Source organism: Panthera tigris, chromosome E2 (genome assembly GCF_018350195.1).
Source record: "Panthera tigris isolate Pti1 chromosome E2, P.tigris_Pti1_mat1.1, whole genome shotgun sequence".
Lineage (NCBI taxonomy): Eukaryota > Metazoa > Chordata > Mammalia > Carnivora > Felidae > Panthera > Panthera tigris.
Genome location: NC_056674.1, coordinates 6,921,322 through 6,941,759, shown reverse-complemented (window position 1 = coordinate 6,941,759; position 20,438 = coordinate 6,921,322). Strand labels below are relative to the sequence as shown.

Sequence of the window (20,438 nt, the reverse complement as noted above, 5' to 3'; positions counted from 1 at the left end):
TGAGATCAAGAGTCACATGCTCTACTGACTGAGCCAGACAGGCACCCCCTTATTGCTTTAAAACAATAAAACGCTTGGTTTCCAATGATTTTGTCTTGTGGAAATTTGCCGTGAAACAAAAATGAAGCCAAATTATTTTTTACTGCTCCAAAATGTCCCAAATTCTCTTAAGTATGTGACTAGTATAATAAGGGTGTTGTGACATTATCGTCAGGCACTTCATAGAAATTCCTATGATGATAAAAATGGAAAGACACTGTGAAATCTTACTGTTCAAATATAGTTAAGTACTGATCACAAGTACTTGGGTTAGACACTCTTTGTCAAGTAGGTATTGATGTGGGAAACAAAGGCAAATGAAAAATTAAATTTCATCACTGCCTACAGCCCGTTGGCAAGTCCTTGAAACAGGCAGAGTGACCTTCCTCTAGGAGCTTAGCTGCCTGGATGATGACATACTGCTCAGGGCAAAAGGCAATCTTAGCCCACCTGCCACCCCCCCCCCCCACCATAAGTCTACTTTAACATACACAAATCCCTCTGGAAACTTCCTTTGTCTCTATACCCAAAATATATATTAGCAATCATCCTCCAAGCATATGGCCCACTGATATACATCAGAAGGGTCTCATGACTAAAGTTTTATTAGACAGTAATAAACGACCTTTTGTAACAATAGTTCGCTCCTTCAAGGTCCTGGAAACCTTTTTTTCCAAAATACCTGTGCTATCTCGAACCCCCTCCCAACTTGAAAGTATGGGGGTGCCTGGGTGGCTCAGGTCATGATCTCTTGGTTCAAGAGACAGTTCGAGCCCTGTGTCAGGCTCTGTGCTGACAGCTCAGAGCCTGGAGCATGCTTAGGATTCTGTGTCTCCCTCTCTCTGCCCCTCCTCCATTCACGCTCTGTCTCTCTGTCTCTGTCTCTCAAAAATAAATAAACATTAAAAAAAATTTTTTAAACCAAAAAGAAAGTATACAAGTCACCCAGTGTAGCTCTTCCTGCCCATGGATCCTGCTTTAATAAAACCACCTTTTTGCACCGAAGACATCTCAAGAATGCTTTCTTGGCCATCAGCTCTGAACCCCAACATTTTCTACATCAGGTATCACAGTGAAAACAAAAAAAAAGGTGATGTGTTGATATTTTATTCACAGATTAGTACCTTATGAAATTATAGCATTTCATACAAAGGACTATTACAGACATGTAAGATAGAAAAAAAAATTAGTGAAGACTCCCATTCACCACCAGGCTTAAGAGAGAGAACACTACCAATGCTATGAAAGCTTTGTCTTTGCCCTTCTCTGACCAAATTCCCCTTTTATACCCGTAAGTAACTACTTTCCTAAATTTTGTGTCTAGCATTCCTCTAACTATTCTTTATAGCTTTACTATATATAACTCTCTAAGAAACTTGTCATCGCTTCTTGGCCTTTTGGCTAAGATCAAGTGTAGTATCTAAGAAACTTGTCTGTACCATTTTATTTATTTATATTTTAATTAATTTTTAAAAATGTTTATTTATTTTGAGAGAGAGAGAGAGAGAGAGAGAGAGAGAGAGAGAGAGAGAGAGAGAGAAGGCATGCATGTGCCCTGGGAAGGGCAGAGAGAGAGGGAGAGAGAATCACAAGCAGGCTCCATGCTGTCAGTACAGAGCCTGATGTGGGACTCGAACTCAAGAACTGTGAGATCATGACCTGAGTTGAAATCAAGGGTCAGACACTTAACTGACTGAGCCACCTGGGCTCCTCTTTATTTTGGGGGCCTCTAGGTGGCTCAATCGGTTAAGCCTACAACTTGGGCTGATACTCTTAGGAAGTAACACATAGATATAGAGTTGAAATAGTTGATGACTTCTTCTCTTATTCTGAATATTCCATTTACTCACACACTTAAAAACTCTCATACCATCTCTCCTTCCTACTGAAAGCCTTTTGAAATATATATATATATATATATATATATATATATATATATATATATATTTTTTTTTTTTTTTTTTTTTTTTTTTTTTTTTTTTTTTTTTTGAGAGAGAGAGAGAATATGAGCAGGGGAGGGGTTGGGAGAGAGAGAATCCCAAGCAGGCTCTGCACTGTCAGCTCAGAGCCAGATATGGGGCCCGATCCCATTACCTGAGCCAAAATCAAGAGTTGGACACTTAACCAACTGAGTCACCCAGGCACCCCTGAAATATTTTATCAACATGGTATTCACAGCAAGAACATGACTTTACAAAATTATTTCTAGAGAAAATGATTTCCTCGATTCACTGACCTGGCTTAATTTTTCATAAATATAAATTATCTTACACACAATGAAGTTTATTCATGGTATAGTCATCCCCACACTTAATACATTCATAGGTTTGCATTTTTTTTTTAATTTTTTTTTTTAACGTTTATTTATTTTTGAGACAGAGAGAGACAGAGCATGAACGGGGGAGGGTCAGAGACAGGGAGACACAGAATCGGAAACAGGCTCCAGGCTCCGAGCTGTCAGCACAGAGCCCGACGCAGGGCTCGAACTCACAGACCACGAGATCGTAACCTGAGCCGAAGTTGGCCGCTCAACCGACTGAGCCACCCAGGTGCCCCTAGGTTTGCATTTTTATATGTATTGTCTGTACACATTTTTTTCATAATCAGAAAAGGTTTTCAAGCATTTTATGGCAATCGAAGTTATTCCTTAGTGTAAACTCTCTAATACCACATGCTTACGACTTTCAACAAAAGGTTTTTCCTCACATTTATTACTCTTCTATGTTTCACTCTGGAGTAAACTCTCTGATGCATCCGGAATTTGGTTTCTCAATGAAAATACTACAACATTCCCTCCCTTGTACAATTTCTTTTCCATATGAGTTTCTCCGATATAAAATGACCTATACTTCTTGAAAGTTTTCACAAAATTACTACATTCACAGTGGCTGTCTTTCTGTTGTATAATGAGTGCACACCACTTCTTTTATACATTTTTATTTATGTATTTTTTTAATTTTAATGTTTGTTTATTTTTGACAGAGAGAGAGAAAGACAGAGCATGAGCGGGGGAGGGGCAGAGAGAGAAGGAGACACAGAATCCAAAGCAGGCTCCAGGCTCTGAGCTGTCGGCACAGAGCCCGATGCGGGGCCCGAACTCACGGACCATGAGATCATGACCTGAGCCAAAGTCAGACACTCAACCGACTGAGCCACCCCGGCACTCCTATTTATGTATTTTTTAGAGAGACAGTGGATGCACACACACCCAAGCTGGGGAGGGGCAGAGGGGGAGGGAGGGAGAGAGAGACACAGAGAGAGACAGAGAGAGAATCTCAAGCAGGCTCCACAGCCAGCACAGAGCTGGATGTGCGGGGCTTGGCTCGTTCCCATGACTGCGAGATCACGACCTGAGTCGAAATCTAGACTCAGACGCTTAAGCGACTAAGCCTCCTAAGTGCCTGCTAACACTTCTGTGTGAAAAACTTTTGCACATTTGCTAAATTCAGTTTCTCCCATGTATGCCTTTTCCTGATGAACAACGCACTACAGGTTGTTACTGAAGATTTTGTCATATTTTTTAAAAAAAATTTTTAATGTTTATTTTTGAGAGACAGAGTGCAAGCAGGGGAGGGGCAGAGAGAGAGGGGGGGAGACACAGAATCCGAAGCAGGCTCCAGGCTCTGAGCTGTCAGCACAGAGTCCAACGTGGGGCTCAAACTCACAAGCCAAGCGATCATGACCTGAGCCAAAGTCAGACGGTTAACTGACTGAGCCACCCAAGAGCCCCGATTTTGTCATATTTATTTACTGCACTAGATTTCTCTCTCATTTTAGCTTCCTATAAAAGTAAACATCCTTGTGGAAGCTTCTCCTTAGTCACCATAAGAATTCTCTCCCATATAAGGGCACCTGGGTGGCTCAGGCAGTTAAATGCCAGACTTCAGCTCTGGTCATGATCTTACGGTTTGTGGGTTCGAGCCCTGCGTCTGTGTGAAAGACAGACAGACAGTCAGAGCCTGGAGCCTGCTTCAGATTCTGTGTCTCCCTCTCTCTCTGCCCCTCCCCCACTAGTCTGTCTCTCTCTCCAAAATAAATAAACATTTTAAAAAATTAAAAAAAAAAGAATTCTCTCCCATACGCCTGCAATTTCATGCTGGAATGACCTCCTTAAAGGCTTCCTCATTTTCACCATACCCATCTGATTTTGCCCTCTTTGGTGTCTACTGAGGTGTGCCTTGACACTAAAGGATTTCACACACTCACTGCCTCTGTAGGGTCTCTCTCCTGTATGTGTTCTTTGATGCCTACTTTGACTAGGCTTCCAGGCGAAAGGTTTCCCACATTCGCTACATACACAGGGCTTTCCTCCTGCGTGGGTTCTCCCGTGTATGATGAGTGGGGACTTATGGCTGAAGGTTTTCTGACAATTACTTCATTCACAGGGTTTCTCTACCGTGTAGGTTCTTTGATGCACAATGAGTTGTGACTTCAAACTTTCCCACAACCACTGCATCTGTAGGGTTTCTCTCCCGTGTGTGTCCTCTGGTGTATAGCGAGTGTTGATTTGGAACTGAAGGCTTTCTGGCATTCACTACAGCAGAAAGGCTTCTCCCTGATATGAACTCTCTGATATACAGTGAGCTCTGACTTCCAGATGAAAGCCTTCTGGCATTCTTTTTTGTTTTTTATTTTTTATTTTTTAAAATTTACATCCAAATTAGCATATAGTGCAACAATGACCTCAGGAGTAGGTTCCTTGATGCCCCTTCCCCATTTAGCCCATCCCCCCTCCCACAACCCCTCCAGCAACCCTCAGTTTGTTCCCCATATTTATGAGTCTCTTCTGTTTTGTCCCCCTCCCTGTTTTTATATTATTTTTGTTTCCCTTCCCTTATGTTCATCTGTTTTGTCTCTTAAAGTCCTCATATGAGTGAAGTCATATGATATTTGTCTTTCTCTAACTAATTTCACTTAGCAATACCCTCCACTTCCATCCACGTAGTTGCAAATGGCAAGAATTCATTCTTTTTGATTGCTGAGTAATACTCCATTGTATATATATATACCACATCTTCTTTATCCATTCATCCATCAAGGGACATTAGGGCTCTTTCCATACTTTGGCTATTGTTGATAGTGCTGCTATAAACGTGGGGGTGCATGTGTCCCTTCGAAACAGCATACCTATATCCCGTAGATAAATGCCTAGTAGTGCAATTGCTGGGTCATAGGGTAGTTCTATTTTTAGTTTTTTGAGGAACCTCCATACTGTTTGTGGCTGCACCAGCTTGCATTCCCAGCCTTCTGGTGTTCTTTACATGAAAAGGGTTTTTCTCCAGTGTGCTGTCTTCGGTGTTCAATGAGCTGTGACCTGTGGATGAAAGCTCTCTGACAATGACTGCATTCGCTGGGCTTTTCTGCAGTACCTGTTTTGTAAGTAAAGTGAGACTAAACTTAAGAGAGAAAGTTCTTCCACATTCCTTACAGCCACAGGGGTTCTCACCTGTATGAGTTCTCTCACGCTTAACAAGATGTGTCTTACTAATGAAGGTTTTCCGACATTCATTACATTCATAGGGTTTCTCTCCTGTGTGAGTTCTCTGATATAAAATACGCTCTACCTTCTGAATAAAAGCTTAGAGACATCCGTCACATTCATATGTTTTTTCTCCTGTATGAGTTCTCTGGTGTACTATGAGCTGTGATTTCTGGGAGAAAATTTTTCTTCATTCACTATATCCATAGGGTTTCTGTCCTGTGTGACTTCTCTGGTGTAGAAGGAGTTACGGCACATGGTTAAAGGATCTTTGACATTTACTACCTTTATAAAATCTCATTTCTATATGACTTATATTCAGGCATGACATCTTATTGACAGCTTCTCCATAATCATATTCACAGCAATTAATTCCAGAATGAGCATTTTTATGCATAGTATGGAAAAACAATTTCTCAGATAGATTTAACTTCTTAGCTTTTTCACTTATATAATTTCTGTTCTGGAAAAGTAAATCTAAATTATGTTTCAAAGTTTTCCCATTTGAATCAAATTGATCAAAGTCTTTTCTCAGGTGAGGCATTTTGTCAAATACGTCACATTCCTGGTGCCTTGCCATGGGATCAAGTTTGTCGGAGTTTTCCTGGAGCCAGTCTGTCTCATCATCAACTTGCTAGGCATCTTCTAGGAAGGAGACCGATGAATCTGTATACAATTAGGCAGTGGAAGAGGCCAACTCTCACAATGAGGATCAAGGATCCTTACAAATGAGGATTTTTAATCAGGAAACAAGTTAGAGGCATCCAGTAGAAGAAGAGAAAATAGAAGGGAAGCAGAGGGACATGGTAAAGGGGAAAAATTCATGTGTATCTGGAAGCTTAATTCTGACCAGAGGTGAGATGTTGAGTAGGAGGAAGGCAACATGAGCAGTACTGGTGATGAAGAGTGAGGATGCTGGAAACGGAGAATAACCAAGAGAGCTGGGTCCTAGTTGAGTCCAAGATCTGACACAGAGTGCAAAGACATAATGGCCTATCTCCTTTTTTTGGAAGCTTATTTATTTATTTTCAGTAATCTCTACACCCAATGTGGGTCTTGAACTCATGACCCGATCAAGAGTCACATGGTCTACCAACTGAGCCAACCAGGAGCCCCAAAGGTTCAAGGGTTTTTAAATAATGTCCTCAAAATAACCTGTCAAAGGTTCTAGCTCCTGGGGCGCCTGGGCGGCTGAGTCGGTTGGGCATCCGGCTTCCACTCAGGTCATGATCTCGCAGTCCCTGGGTTCAAGCCCTACGTCGGGCTCTGTGCTGACAGCTCAGAGCCTGGAACCTGCTTCGGATTCTGTGTCTCCCTCTCTCTCTGCCCCTCCCTTACTCGCACTCTGTCTCTCTCTCTCTCTCTCTCTCTCTCTCTCTCAAAAATAAAGAAACATTAAAAAAATAAATTAAAAAAAAGTTATAGCTCCTTAGGCTTTCACTCATCTACCTGGCTGTTATCCACTCCCCCAGATGGTCCTTACTACTGACTTCCCCCTCTGCCATCCATGGCTCCCTGCTCCAGCTGGAGGACCGCTGCTAGTCGGGAAGCCTAACAATTTGATCACGGCTAAACACGGTGCCAAGAGGTTGATCTTCAGAACCTCTGAAGAAGTAGGAAGGGGCTGTTTCAGAGTCAACACCTCAGCAAAGTGAAAAAAAATTTTTTTAAGTTTATTTATTTATTTTGAGAGAGACAGAGATAGCACCAGTGCAGGAGGGGCAGAGAGAGAGAGGGGGGGGGAGCGGGGAGGGGGGGGGGGGGGAGAGAGAGAGAGAGAGAGAGAGAGAGAGAGAGAGAGAGAATCCCAAGCAGGTTCCACACTGCCAGTGCACAGCCTAATGTGGGGCTTGAACCCATGAACTGTGAGGTGACGACCTGAGCCTTAACCAAGAGTTGGACATTTAACTGACTGAGCCACCCAGGCGCCCCATGAAAAACTTTAATTTGGGAGGCGAGAGCATGATCCTCTCTCCACGTTCAGACAGACACAAAGGCTCTATCATTTATAAATCCTAAATTCAAAGACATTAAACACTTCAGAGAGCTTCTAAATTCCAGCAGTTAAAAAAGAAATGGCAACAGACTGGGGTTCCCCGTAGTCCTTGCCCACTGACCTGAGGTTGCTGTAAGTTTCCAACATTACAACCCAGTACAGCTTCTTCTGGACCACATCCAGTAGTTGCCAGTCCTCTGATGTGAAGTGCACGGCCACATCCTCTGGTGAGTGTTACCTGTAATGACACATTGTTTCAAGTGACTTTTCACTCATTGGTATGGAAAAAAATGCACATGGATTTATTATGATCATTTTCACAATACATTATATACCCAAGGTTTGGTGAATCTAATTTTGCCTTGTACCTACGGAAGAAACTTACAGCTCATTAAAAATATCCTGCCATTCAAAAATCAACCAGTGTAACTCACCACATTGACAGAATCAAGGATAAAAAATATTTATTTATTTATTTATTTTTGAGAGAGAGAGAGAGAGCGAGAGAGCGAGCATGAGTGGGGCAGAGAGAGAGGGAGAGAGAGAATCCCAAGCCGGCTCCGTGCTGTTAGTGCAGAGCGCAACCTAGAGCTTGATCTCATGAACTGCAAATCATAACCTGGGCTGATACCAAGAGTCAGACCCTCAACCGACTGAGCCACCCAGGTGCCCCACGGATAAAAATCTTATCATCATGACAATGGATCCATGGAAAGCATGTCACACCAGTGAGCACACATATGTCTAAACTATTGAATGGTTTGCTAAGATTTGTATATTTGGTTGTATATGAGTTTTACTTCAAAATAAATAAAAGTGCTATAAACAAATATTAAACTCTAGTTAATAATATACATGCTGGAGTATTTAGGGGGAAGTTTACTAATTTTTTTAAAATATATTTTTTGGGGCGCCTGGGTGGCGCAGTCGGTTAAGCGTCCGACTTCAGCCAGGTCACGATCTCGCGGTCCGTGAGTTCGAGCCCCGCGTCAGGCTCTGGGCTGATGGCTCGGAGCCTGGAGCCTGTTTCCGATTCTGTGTCTCCCTCTCTCTCTGCCCCTCCCCCGTTCATGCTCTGTCTCTCTCTGTCCCAAAAATAAATAAAAAACGTTGAAAAAAATATATATATATTTTTTAAGGGGCGCCTGGGTGGCGCAGTCGGTTAAGCATCCGACTTCAGCCAGGTCACAATCTCGCGGTCCGTGAGTTCGAGCCCTGCGTCAGGCTCTGGGCTGATGGCTCGGAGCCTGGAGCCTGTTTCCGATTCTGTGTCTCCCTCTCTCTCTGCCCCTCCCCCGTTCATGCTCTCTCTCTGTCCCAAAAATAAATAAAAAACGTTGAAAAAAAAATTTAAAAAAAAATATATTTTTTAAGTGTATTTATTTATTTTGAGAGACAGAGAGAGCAAGCGGGGGAGGCGCAGAGAGTGAGGGAGAGAGGGAGAATCCCAAGCAGGCTCCACAATGTCAGCCCAGAGCCCAATGCAAGGCTCGAACTCATGAACCGTGAGATCAGACCTGAGCTGAAACCAAGAGTTAGATGCTTAACCAACTGAGCCACCCAGCCACCCCCTAATGTTTGAAATTTACTTCAAAATACATTAAAAAAAAAAAAACAAGGGAGCAAGGGATGGCTAAATAAAAGCAAATATTTTGGTATTCTGAGACCCAATTTCTAACATGGCAGAGGGGTGGTTCCCTCATAAAAACAATAAGCAATTCTTGGGACACCAGCTCAGTGTCCTACAATTCAGCTTAATTCTGATATTATCTACCTGCAGATAGCATCAGATTCCACACTTTAAGGGGTCAGTCCCACAAGACTGCCTTTCCCCTCTGCCACCTCAGATCCCAGTTACAAGTCTAGGGTGTCACCTGTACTGCTGACTGACTGGCTATAAATCAGAGGTTCCTAAAACTTCTGCTTCAGGTTCAATTAATTTGCTAGAATAGCTCAAAGAACTCAGAGAAACATTTTACTTTCTAGAATAAGAGTTTACTATGAAAGGATTTAACAAGGGAAGAGACAAGTGAAAGGCATGCGTAGGGCCAGGTATGGGGCAAGGACATGGGGCTTCCACACTCTCCAGGTGCACCACCCTCCCCAGTCTCCATCAACCTGGAAGCTGTCCAAACACTCTCCTTTTGGGTTTTTATGAGGGCTTCATTGCATACGCATGACTGATTAAATCACTGGCTGCTGGCAACAGATTCAATCTCTTACCCTTTTCCCATTCCCTTAGGTCAGGGGGGTGTGACTGAAAGTTCCAACCCTCTCATCACATGATTGATTCTCCTGGCAACCAACCTCTTCCTTGGAGGCTTCCAAGAAGTCATCATTCACGTAACAAAAGACACTGTTATCACTCTCAGTATTTAGGAAATTCCAAGGATCTGGGGAGCTGTGAGCCAGGAACTGTGGATAAGACCAAATATACATGAAAAATGTATTTTGGTTGACTGAATGACCAAATGCATATTTCTTATGAATCACAGTATCACATAGCTGATAAAGCAAGTAAAACACTAATTATAGAATTTAGTTGGTTGGTATATGGGTGTTCACTGTAAAATTCTTTCAACTTTTCTGTACATCTGAAATTTTTTATAACAAAACATCAAAAAAATACTAGAAAAAAAGCACATAGTAAAATTTAACACCCTTTAATGATGAAAACACTTAGCAAATTAGGAATATAAGTAATCTGCCTTAATCTGAAAAAATAATATCCATGGGGCATCTGGGTGGTTCAGTCAAGCGTCTGACTCTTGACTTTGGCTCAGGTCATGATCTCATGGTTTGTGAGATCGAGCCCTGCATCGGGCTCCACGCTGACAATGCAGAGCCTGCTTGGGATTCTCTCTCTCCCTCTCTCTCTCTGCCCCTCCCCTGTTTGCACATGTGCACTCTCTCTCTCTCTCTCTCAAAAAAAATCCATATAAAACCTAAAGCAAACATTACATTTAATGGTGAATTATTAAAAGTCTTTGCACGGAGGTTAAGAATGAGGCAAGGATGCCTATCACCATTTCTATTCAAATGGTACTGAAGGCCCTGCCAGTGCAACTGGGCAAGAAAAAGAAGTAAGAGGCAAAAGAATTAGGAAGAAATTTATCATTCACAGAGGACGTGATTTGGAAAGTAGAAAATCCGTAAGAATTATAAACTATTAGAATTCATAAATGAATTTCTCAAAGTCACTGACCATAAGATCAGTATTAGTAAACCAACTGTATTTCAACAGTAGCCAACTACTAGGAAATGAAATTAAATAATAATCCACTCATAATAGTATCAAACAGCAAATGCCTAGAAATAATTCCTTTTTTTAATTAAAAAAATTTTTTTAATGTTTTTATTTATTTTTGAGACAGAGCATGAGCAGGGGAGGGGCAGAGAGAGGGGGAGACACAGAGTCCGAAGCAGGCTCCAGGCTCTGAGCTGTCAGCACAGAGTCCGATGTGGGGCTCGAACCCACAGACTGTGAGATCGTGACCTGAGCCAAAGTCAGACGCTCAACCGACTGAGCCACCCAGGCACCCCTGCCTAGAAATAATTCTTAAAAGGATGTGCAAGACCTCAATATTGAAAACCATAGAACTCTATTGAAACACGTTAAAGAAAATGTGAATAAAGGCAAGAATATGCCATATCTTGGATTAGAAAATTCCACTGTACAGGCATGTTGATTATCCCCCAAATTAATAGAGCCAATGCAATAAAACCAATATTCTAGTAGGTGTTTTCTGGAAACCGACAAGCTGATTCTAAAATTTACAAGAGCAGCTCCTGGGTGGTTCAGTTGGTTGAGCGTCTGATTCTTGATTTCAGCTCAGGTCATAATCCTAGGGTTGTGGGATTGAGCCCTGTGGCGGGCTCTGTACTAAGCACGGAATCCTGCTCAGGATTCTCTCTCTCTCTCTCTCTCTGCCCCCCTGCCCCACCCTTTGCGAGTTGTCTCTAAAATAAAAAAATAATTTTAAAATACTGTTTTAAAAAATAAACAAAATTTATAAGAAAATACCAAGGGTCTGGACAGGAGCCTGTGACACAGCAAGAACGTGAGCAAGAACAGTGAGGCGGCAGCTGCAGTGGTCCAAGTGACCGATGACGATGGCTCTGAATAGGGTAGTGCTGTGGCAAGGAAGAGCGACAGATCTGAGTTCGGCTTTGTAAACAGAACCAACAGGATTTGCCCTCGCATGATGGGAAACACAGAGACCGATGAAAGTGCGAGAAGTGGAGATGTGTCCACTATGGCTGCTGTTGTGCTGTGGTGGCAGAGTTGAGTAGTTGCAGCAGAGACTGTCTGGCCCACAAAGGCTTATTATTTTGCCCTTCACAGAAGTTTGCTGACCCCTCATCTGAGAAGCTAAGAGAAGCTATTCATTGAAAGAGGGAAACTGTGGAAGGAACAGGCTTCAGGGGAGATTCAGAGCTTGGTTTGGTAAATGGCAAAATGGACGCACCTGTAGAGATGTGCACCTTAGAGATGTCAAGGAGGCAGTAAGGTACAGGAGGTGATGCTTGGCGGACAAGTGCAGGCTGGAGACAGAAAGAGGAAGCCATCGGCATGAGTGCGGTTTAAACTGTGGCACCACACAATGGAATACTACGTGGCAATGAGAAAGAATGAAATATGGCCTTTTGTAGCAACGTGGATGGAACTGGAGAGTGTGATGCTAAGTGAAATAAGCCATACAGAGAAAGACAGATACCATATGTTTTCACTCTTATGTGGATCCTGAGAAACTTAACAGAAACCCATGGGAGAGGGGAAGGAAAAAAAAAAAAAAGAGGTTAGAGTGGGAGAGAGCCAAAGCATAAGAGACTGTTAAAAACTGAGAACAAACTGAGGGTTGATGGGGGGTGGGAGGGAGGGGAGGGTGGGTGATGAGCATTGAGGAGGGCACCTTTTGGGATGAGCACTGGGTGTTGTATGGAAACCAATTTGACAATAAATTTCATATATTAAAAAAAATAATAATAAAATAAAATAAAAATAAATAAATAAATAAATAAATAAATAAACAAACAAACTGTGACACCAGACGAGAGCACTAAGGAGAAAGTACAGACACAAAAGATGCAGGGAATGAGCCATGAGACAAGATAAGAGGATTGGGAGACAAGACAAATTACAAAAAGAAGTTGAACCCTAGAAGTGGCCAATAAGGCAGAAACACCGAGAGAGCATGGCGTTCTGAACACCAAACGACAAGAGTACTTCAAGGAAGGAGGAAGTATCGACAATGTTAGATGCTGCTGGAAGGTCCAGTAAAAACTGAGCATGGGATTTAACAACAGGAAGTCACCGAGGATCCTGATAAAAACCACTTTTGGAGGAAGGAGGGGATTAAAAGCAACTGAAGTGGGTTCAAATAAGAGAGGGAGGAGGGACTGGTGATACGGAGTTTTGGCGACTCTTTTGGTTTTTGATGAAGACCTTGTTGCCTAAGTGTTGGTTGTTTTTTTTTTTTTAAACATTTTTTTAACGTTTATTCATTTTTTTGAGACAGAGAGACAGAGCATGAATGGGGGAAGGCCAGAGAGAGAGGGTGACACAGAATCTGAAACAGGCTCCAGGCTCCGAGCTGTCAGCACAGAGCCCGACGCAGGGCTTGAACTCACGGACCGCGAGATCATGACCTGAGCCGAAGTCGGACGCCTAACCGACTGAGCCACCCAGGCGCCCCACTAAGTGTTGGTTTTTGATGAAGACCTTGTTCCCTAAGTGACAGAAAGCATTTATTGACTGTGAGGAACTGTCTTAATGGAAAATGTACTTCATAAAAATGCCCATTTCTCTTTTGATTACGGCTGCCATCCGCACCAGCGGAAAATCAGCAACCCTGCTCTGGACTGTATGGTTCACGCGGCAATGTTTCAACGTTAAGCGCTCTCACCCACGATCTATGTAGGCTCCACCTGGCTGTGTCTTAATCTTCTATCTTCTCGTCCATGCTTTTTCCCACGTGACTATTATGTGCACATAGTGTTGCTCTCAAAATTGTGCACATTCTTAGAAATCTCCCCAAATCCTTTGGAAAGACAGCTCACCTAGGACTTGGTCATTTTCAGCTGCTCTTGGGAAATGGCCAGTGAGTCCAACATCTGCCCAAAGGACTCTTCCAGCTCTTCTCTGAATCTTGGTATGAACTCTCCGGTCAAGAGAACCGTCAGTGACAAGGCACCGCTTACTCGGGAATGCTACGTCCTCACATTACGTAATCTGTCTTTTCCCAGAAAGTGAGACCTGTGGATTTAAGGGGAATACTTATGTTAGATGGCATGTTAACTCCAGGCCCTGAATCTCTGCTTTTATTGTCGAGGCCGTATCCTCACATGGAACTCCAGGCTAGGCTTTCTGCTGATTCTGATCAGGCTTCTGGGAACAAAAATAGCCTTAAGTGTTTGGTTTAATCCAAAGGCTCTGGAAATACAGTGTCCAAGGCTGAGATGCTATTAATATTCCCAAGGACATCCTAAGCATACTTATGGATTGATGACTTTCCCACGTACCATTACCAGACTCAAGTCCATTTCCAGCAACGATGGAAATGAGGCTGGACCCAGAATTTAAAGCACAAGGGAAGGCTTTATTGGGGCTTATGCTCGAGCATAAGGGAGGCAGCACTAAGGGAGGAATCCTCAAGCTGAGCTCAAGGAGAGGTCAGGGAAAGTTTTTAAAGAAACTTAGGTGGGAAAACGTTATTTATACCTGTGCATTTAAAGGTCACACTTCTGGGGCGCCTGGGTGGCTCAGTTGGTTGAGTGTCCAGCTTTGGCTCAGGTCATGATCTCATGGTTTGTGAGTTTGGGCCCCACGTCGGGCTCTGTGCTGACAGCTTGGAGCCTGGAGCCTGTTTCGGATTCTGTGTCTCCCTCTCTCTCTGCCCCTCTCCTGTTCATGCTCTGTCTCTGTCTCTCAAAAATAAATAAATAAACATTTAAAAAAAATTAAAGGTCACACTTCTTCATGTGGTATGTGTCTAACATGTTAAAATCTCCACCCCAGTCAGTAAAAGGTCAAATCTGGCAGACACTGTGTCTCAGACTAGTTTGCTCTGATCCTTAGCTGGTGTCTTGCTCTGCAAGAGAAGTGGTAATGGCCAGCACGGAGCTTCCCAGGGGCATAGAGGCTTGTTCCCAAGGTTTTTACTGTCTCAGTACAATAGTTATATTAAAATTTGAGTCTTTGAATATATATTAAAACGTGCAACTTCACAAGTATAGTCTATTGGGAAACATACAATAACTGGTAAAAACTGAGTTTTGAGAACAGTCCAAGAGAATAAAACTACAGGCAAATCTCATACATGAACACTAGTGACACTATGTAAAAGAATAATAAATCGGCAGCTCTTTCTGCCCACAGATCCTGTCCCCATGCTTTACCAAACCATCCCTTTGCACCAGGAGGAGGAGGGGCAGAGAAGGGGGAGGATAACGGGGAGAGGGAGGAGGAGAAATCAAATCTAGCAGAAGCTGATTTAGGATGTCATCAAGGGTTTTACCCTAGGAGTACAAAGTTGATTCAAAACCTAAAGTTACGGGTGCCTGTGTGGCTCAATCAGTTAAGTGTCCGACTTTGGCTCAGGTCATGATCCCGTGGTTCATGGGTTCCAGCCCTGTGTCAGGTTCTGGGCTGACAGCTCAGAGCCTGGAGCCTGCTTCGGATACTGTGTCTCCCTTTCTCTCTGCCCCTTCCCCTCTCATGCATGCTCTGTTTCTGTCTCTCTCTCTCAAAACTAAACATTAAAAAAAAAAAAACAACCCTAAACTTAGGGCCCCTAAAAGTTAAAATATCCTAAAGTTAGGATGTCATCAGGGTATTTACCCCAGGAGTACAGAGTTCATTTAAAATCTTAAAGTTGGGGCACTTGGGTGGCTCAGTTGGTTAAGCATCTGACTTCAGGTCAGGTGATGATCTCGTCGGGTTCTGTGCTGATAGCTCAGAGCCTGGAGCCTGCTTCAGATTCTAGGTCTCCCTCTCTCTCTACCCCTTCCCCATTTGTGCTCTCTCTCTCAAAAATAAATAAACATTAAAAAAATTTTTTTAATAAAATAAAGTTCTAAAGTTAGGGGGCACCTGGGTGGCTCAGTCAGTTAAGCGTCCGACTTTGGCTCAGGTCATGACACCATGGTTTGTGGGTTCGAGCTCTGTGTTGGGCTCTGTGCTGACAGCTCAAAGCCTGGAGCCTGCTTTGGATTCTGTGTCTCCCTCTCTCTCTGCTCCTCCCCCACTTGCACTCTATCTCTTTCTCTGAAAAATAAACAAAAAACATTTTTTTAAAGTATAGATTGTTTTGCCCAAATTTATGTTTAGTTCTTTTTACATTTTATTATTATTTTTTTTAGAGAGAGAGCACCAGGGAGAAGGCAGGAGAGGGAGAGAGAGAATTCTAAGCAGCCTCCACGTTCAGCAGAAAGCCCAACATGGGGCTCGATCCCACAACCCTGGGACCATGACGTGAGCCGAAATCAGGTTGGCTCAACCAACTAACCCACCCAAGTGTCCCTGGGTTTTAATGTGACACCAGTCAAAATTCCATTGTACATTCACTTAATGGAATACTAAAAGTATTTTTTAATTAAAAAATAAATTTAAAAGAATGTGGGAATGCATACATGATAAACTTAGTTTTAAGAAACTGTTCAATTAATAACTTTTCAAAATGCATAAAAAGCCTTAAAAAATAATGAAAATTTAACAATTGTTATCTCTAGGTAGCATATATGGGGGGATGGGGAACTGGCTTGTTTCTCACTACCTGTGTCATGATCAACCACAAAGGAAATACTCAAGTGAAATTTACAAAACTCAAAAGTAAAAAAGGCAGAAGGTTTTTGACTTTCATAACACACATAGTTTGCAGATTAATCTAATCACTTCAAAGTATTTTCATTTTTCATAGAATAAGAGGAGAGTAGGACTTGAGGTCAAAGGAGAGTCGAAAACGGACCTTGAGTAGGAGATTGGATATGATGGACCAAACTGTGTGTCAGCTGTGAGAATCATACCGCCAAAGAGCCTGCTCCCATTTTCCCAGGTGGTGGACTCAAATTACTGAAACCCTCTGTCCATCAAGACCTTCCCAATTCACTGCACTTCTCAGACCTGTGCATACCCCAACAAGCTACCCAATCACAAACATAAATAAGGCTGTCCAATTGATGTGGAAATCTTGAAATTTGGAGCTGAGAGCCAAGGAAAAATTCTTGAGACGTCGGTGCAAAAAAACTGCTTTATTAAAGCACTGGACAGGACACGTGGGCAGGAAGAGAGCTGCACTAGAGTCCTAAAGGCGTTAGGGACAGCACAAGCCTCCAAGAATTTTGGAAACAAGGTTTCCAGGACCTTGAGGGGGTAGCTGTGGTTAGGAAAATGACTAACCAGTAATAAATGACTGTTTAGTAAACCCTCAGTCATGAGACCCTTCAGCTGTGAATCAGTGGGCCATATACTTAGAGAATGATGGCTAACATGCATCTTGGGAGGTAGAAATAAAGGAAGCTTCCAAAGGAATTTCTATATGTCTTAAGTAGGCACACAGGATCCTGGGGGTTTGGGATAATGCTAAGATTGCCTTTTGCCCTTAGCAAAGTGTCAACATCCAGGCAGCTGACCTCTTGGAAAACAGTCACTCTGCCTATTTCAAGGACTTGCCAATGGGCTGTAAGTTATAAAGACATTTAATTTTTTCTTTTGCCTTTGTTCCCCACATCACAATCACTCAAGCCCACTCTTCTATCTTACCCTGAACCAAGTCACCCCATTCAAAAACCCACGGCATTTAACTTATCGCGAACTCTCGCAGCCAACCAAACATAGACCACCAAAAGTCCCCAGGGAGGGGCGCCCCGGTGGCTCAGTTCATTAAGCAGCAGACTCAGGCTCAGGTCATGATTTTACGGTTCATGAGTTCCAGCCCCGCGTTGGGCTTTGCACCGACAGTGCACAATCTTCTTGTCTCTCTGCCCCTCCCCTGCTTGCGCTTTCTCTCTCAAAGTAAATAAAAACTTTAAAAAAAAAAAGACCCCATGGAGTTATCCCTAAGCCCCGCTGACGTACTCCCGTGACACCTGCTCTCACGCCGAAGTCTCCTCTCCCCTCACTCATCACAGATCCCCTAACCCATCGCCAGATGCCCCCAGGCTGCCTTCACCAACTACTGACCGCACCACCACCCTGCCCAAGCACTGTTAGGCGCCGCCCCTCTAAGCAAGCACTACAGACTTAGCCCATCACCCGAGGTTTAAAAGAACGGCACACGACACTTCCGTTTCCGGCGCACCCCGCGCCGACCACCTTTGCCGCTCACTCTTGGGCATGCGGACATAAGAGGGCCGCATCCTCCCAAACGCTGGAATTCAGGGCCGTGGATACACGGCAAGTAATGCTGCTGCCCGCACTGAGCGGCTTCACAGTGGGAGCGGTTGTCTTGAAATACATGCGGGTCCGAGGCCTCCGTTCACTTCTCCCGCTCTGTGTCGCTCCCTCGCTTCCAGGCCCGCTCCTCTGCAGCCCGCCCGGGCCGCCACGCATGCTCAGTATCGCGTCCTGTCCGCCGCGCCTCCGGGAGCCGCTACGCATGCTCAGTAGCGCGTCCGATGCGCAGCGCCTCCCGGGTGGGCACCTCCAGCAGGAGGGTTGGTAGCGGAATCCGAGACTTCTGATGATGGGCAGCGGGCTCTGGGGGACACAGTAGACCCGTGCGTTGAAGAGAGGTAACTCTAGGGTATTCGTATAGAGGTTGTGGAAGAGGAAAAGGGAAAGGAGACACCGGGGCCAGTAGGAGGGGAAAGCCAACTGTGAGGGCGGGCTGCGTGCCTGACCCTGAGAAAGGGGGCCCAGTGGAGGGGGGCGGGGGAGCTCTGCACGTGGCCGAGGCGACCGGCCGCAGCAGAGCCGGGGAACTGTTGCGAATGCCAAAGCCAGAAAAAGTGCAGATCGGAACTACTGCATTTCTGGAATTGTCTGCCGGGCTCCGCTGATCATACCAACCAGCCCTACCCCAAACTCCACAGTCTGTGACACATCCTGGGAAACAAGAGTTCAAGTTACTCCATCAAAGAACAGTAGACTTCACCTGGACGCCTCCAACCTATCTGGGTTGGAGATGTCACATAAAGGCTTGGCTTTAAATGCTTCTTCAACATGCAGGAAGAGTATTTTGTCATCTTCCCAACGACAAAGTGGAGACCCAGGCCCAAATGGGACTAGTCATGTTAATGTGACCTGTCGTCAGGCGGCAGCCAAGTCTCCTGGTGTACACATTTATGGCTCTTATTACTTAGGGAATCTCCAGTGGCTTAACTTTCACTGTTTAATTTCTTAGGTTTAGTAATGATGTTTTGATTATGTAGGGGTTGTATGATAATATAGATGTGATAGTATCTTTATGACCAGAGGATTCTGAAAAGATAAACAGGTAGGTAACTAAATGGAAAATAGGTACATAACAAAATGGTGAAGTTGCCGAACCTATTTTGTAGGTACATAGGCCTCATCATTATTTAGACTTTCAACCTTTTTATACTTAAAAATTGTTAGAATGCAAAGTTGGAAAAATAACGATTTCTTCTTTGACTCATGCGATGTGGGGGGATAAGTTTAAGAATTCTCTGAACTTGCACCAATGGGTTCACAAGGCTTAGGGCGGAAAGCCGCTTTCACAGGACGAAAGCCTCGGAGAACTGGTAGAGGCGGAGAGCCGCAGCTGCAGGGCTAAAGCGTCCCAGGTTTGCTAGCGAGAAATATGCCTTGTTAAGCCTGAGGTGGCATGCCCCATTCATCTTAGTCCCTAGAAAAGTTAAGGTAGACAAATACGGTGCCAGCAGGGAAGGGCTGCCTGCTTGGCACCAAGATGTTGATTTGTCTTGACCCTAACCCCTAACATCACATACCTTTGGAACCCCTTTTCTCTCACACACATGAATAATGATAACTGTTTTATTGTCTCTTTCGGCATGACCATCATATATGTAGTCCTTCTGATCCTAATATGGAAAAAGGACCTTACTCAGGGCTCTTGTCTCCTCGCAGACATTAGCCTCTCTCGTGTTCATTTCTGCGTCTGCTCTCTTGCTGAACATGAGAGAACTCCAGACTCAAGGTCTGCAACAATGTAATATTTATAATTTATTTCTTGATTCCCAGAATTACAGATTTCTAGCTAATTTTTGTCCTGGACTTAGTGTATGTCGGCTTACAGAACAAGAGTGCACATTATTTAGTCCTTTCAGGTTTGTTGAGATTTGCATTATAGGCTAGAACATGGCCAACACGGTAAACTTTGGAAAATAAGTGCTTGAAAATTCTGTGAATTTTGAGAACATTGTATACAATACCTCCATTATATTGATTTTTGTTATGTTGTTCAAAACTTCCTTTTATAAATATTTTTATCAGCGTAAATTTATCTTTTTTTATTCCACGTTTCTTTATACTCTGCCTTCTTTTGGGTTCATGATAATTTTTGTTTTTTAATCATTCTGCCTTTGCCCTTGACTAGTTTGGAAAATATGCACTCTGTTCCTGTTCCCTTAATGATTACTTTAAACATGGGGTTTTTTTTTTTCCTTAGGTTTTATTTACTTAAAATTAAAGTTTATTTTTTTATTTTAGAGAGTATATGAGTAGGGGAGTGGGGCAGATACCAGCTGCTTCCAGTTTTTCAAAACTCAAGGACAGAAGAGTTGTGATTACTCATCACTCTTAAATCTCAGTATTTTGGGGGGTACCTGGGTGGCTCAGTCAGTTAAGCTTCCGACTCTGAATTTTGGCTCCTGATCTCATGGTTCGGGAGATTGAGCCCAGCATTGGACTCTGCACTGACAGTGTGGAGCCTGCCTGGGATTCTCTTTCTCCTACTCTCTTGCTCTCTCTCTCTGCCCCTCCCCTGCTCATGCGCACACACA

The 20,438-nt window shown here is 43.5% G+C and overlaps 1 long non-coding RNA gene and 1 pseudogene across 1 annotated transcript; one reads left to right on the top strand and one right to left on the bottom strand.

The window, feature by feature from the left end:
• Positions 1-1,420: 1,420 nt before the first annotated feature.
• LOC122234427 lies at positions 1,421-1,506 on the top strand (annotated as a pseudogene).
• Positions 1,507-7,641: 6,135 nt separating this feature from the next.
• LOC122234362 lies at positions 7,642-14,304 on the bottom strand. The gene is made up of 4 exons (XR_006212138.1): positions 14,236-14,304; positions 13,575-13,770; positions 9,822-9,929; positions 7,642-7,752 (listed from the first exon to the last, which is right to left on the bottom strand). It is a non-coding gene; the product is annotated as an uncharacterized LOC122234362 (long non-coding RNA).
• Positions 14,305-20,438: the final 6,134 nt, after the last annotated feature.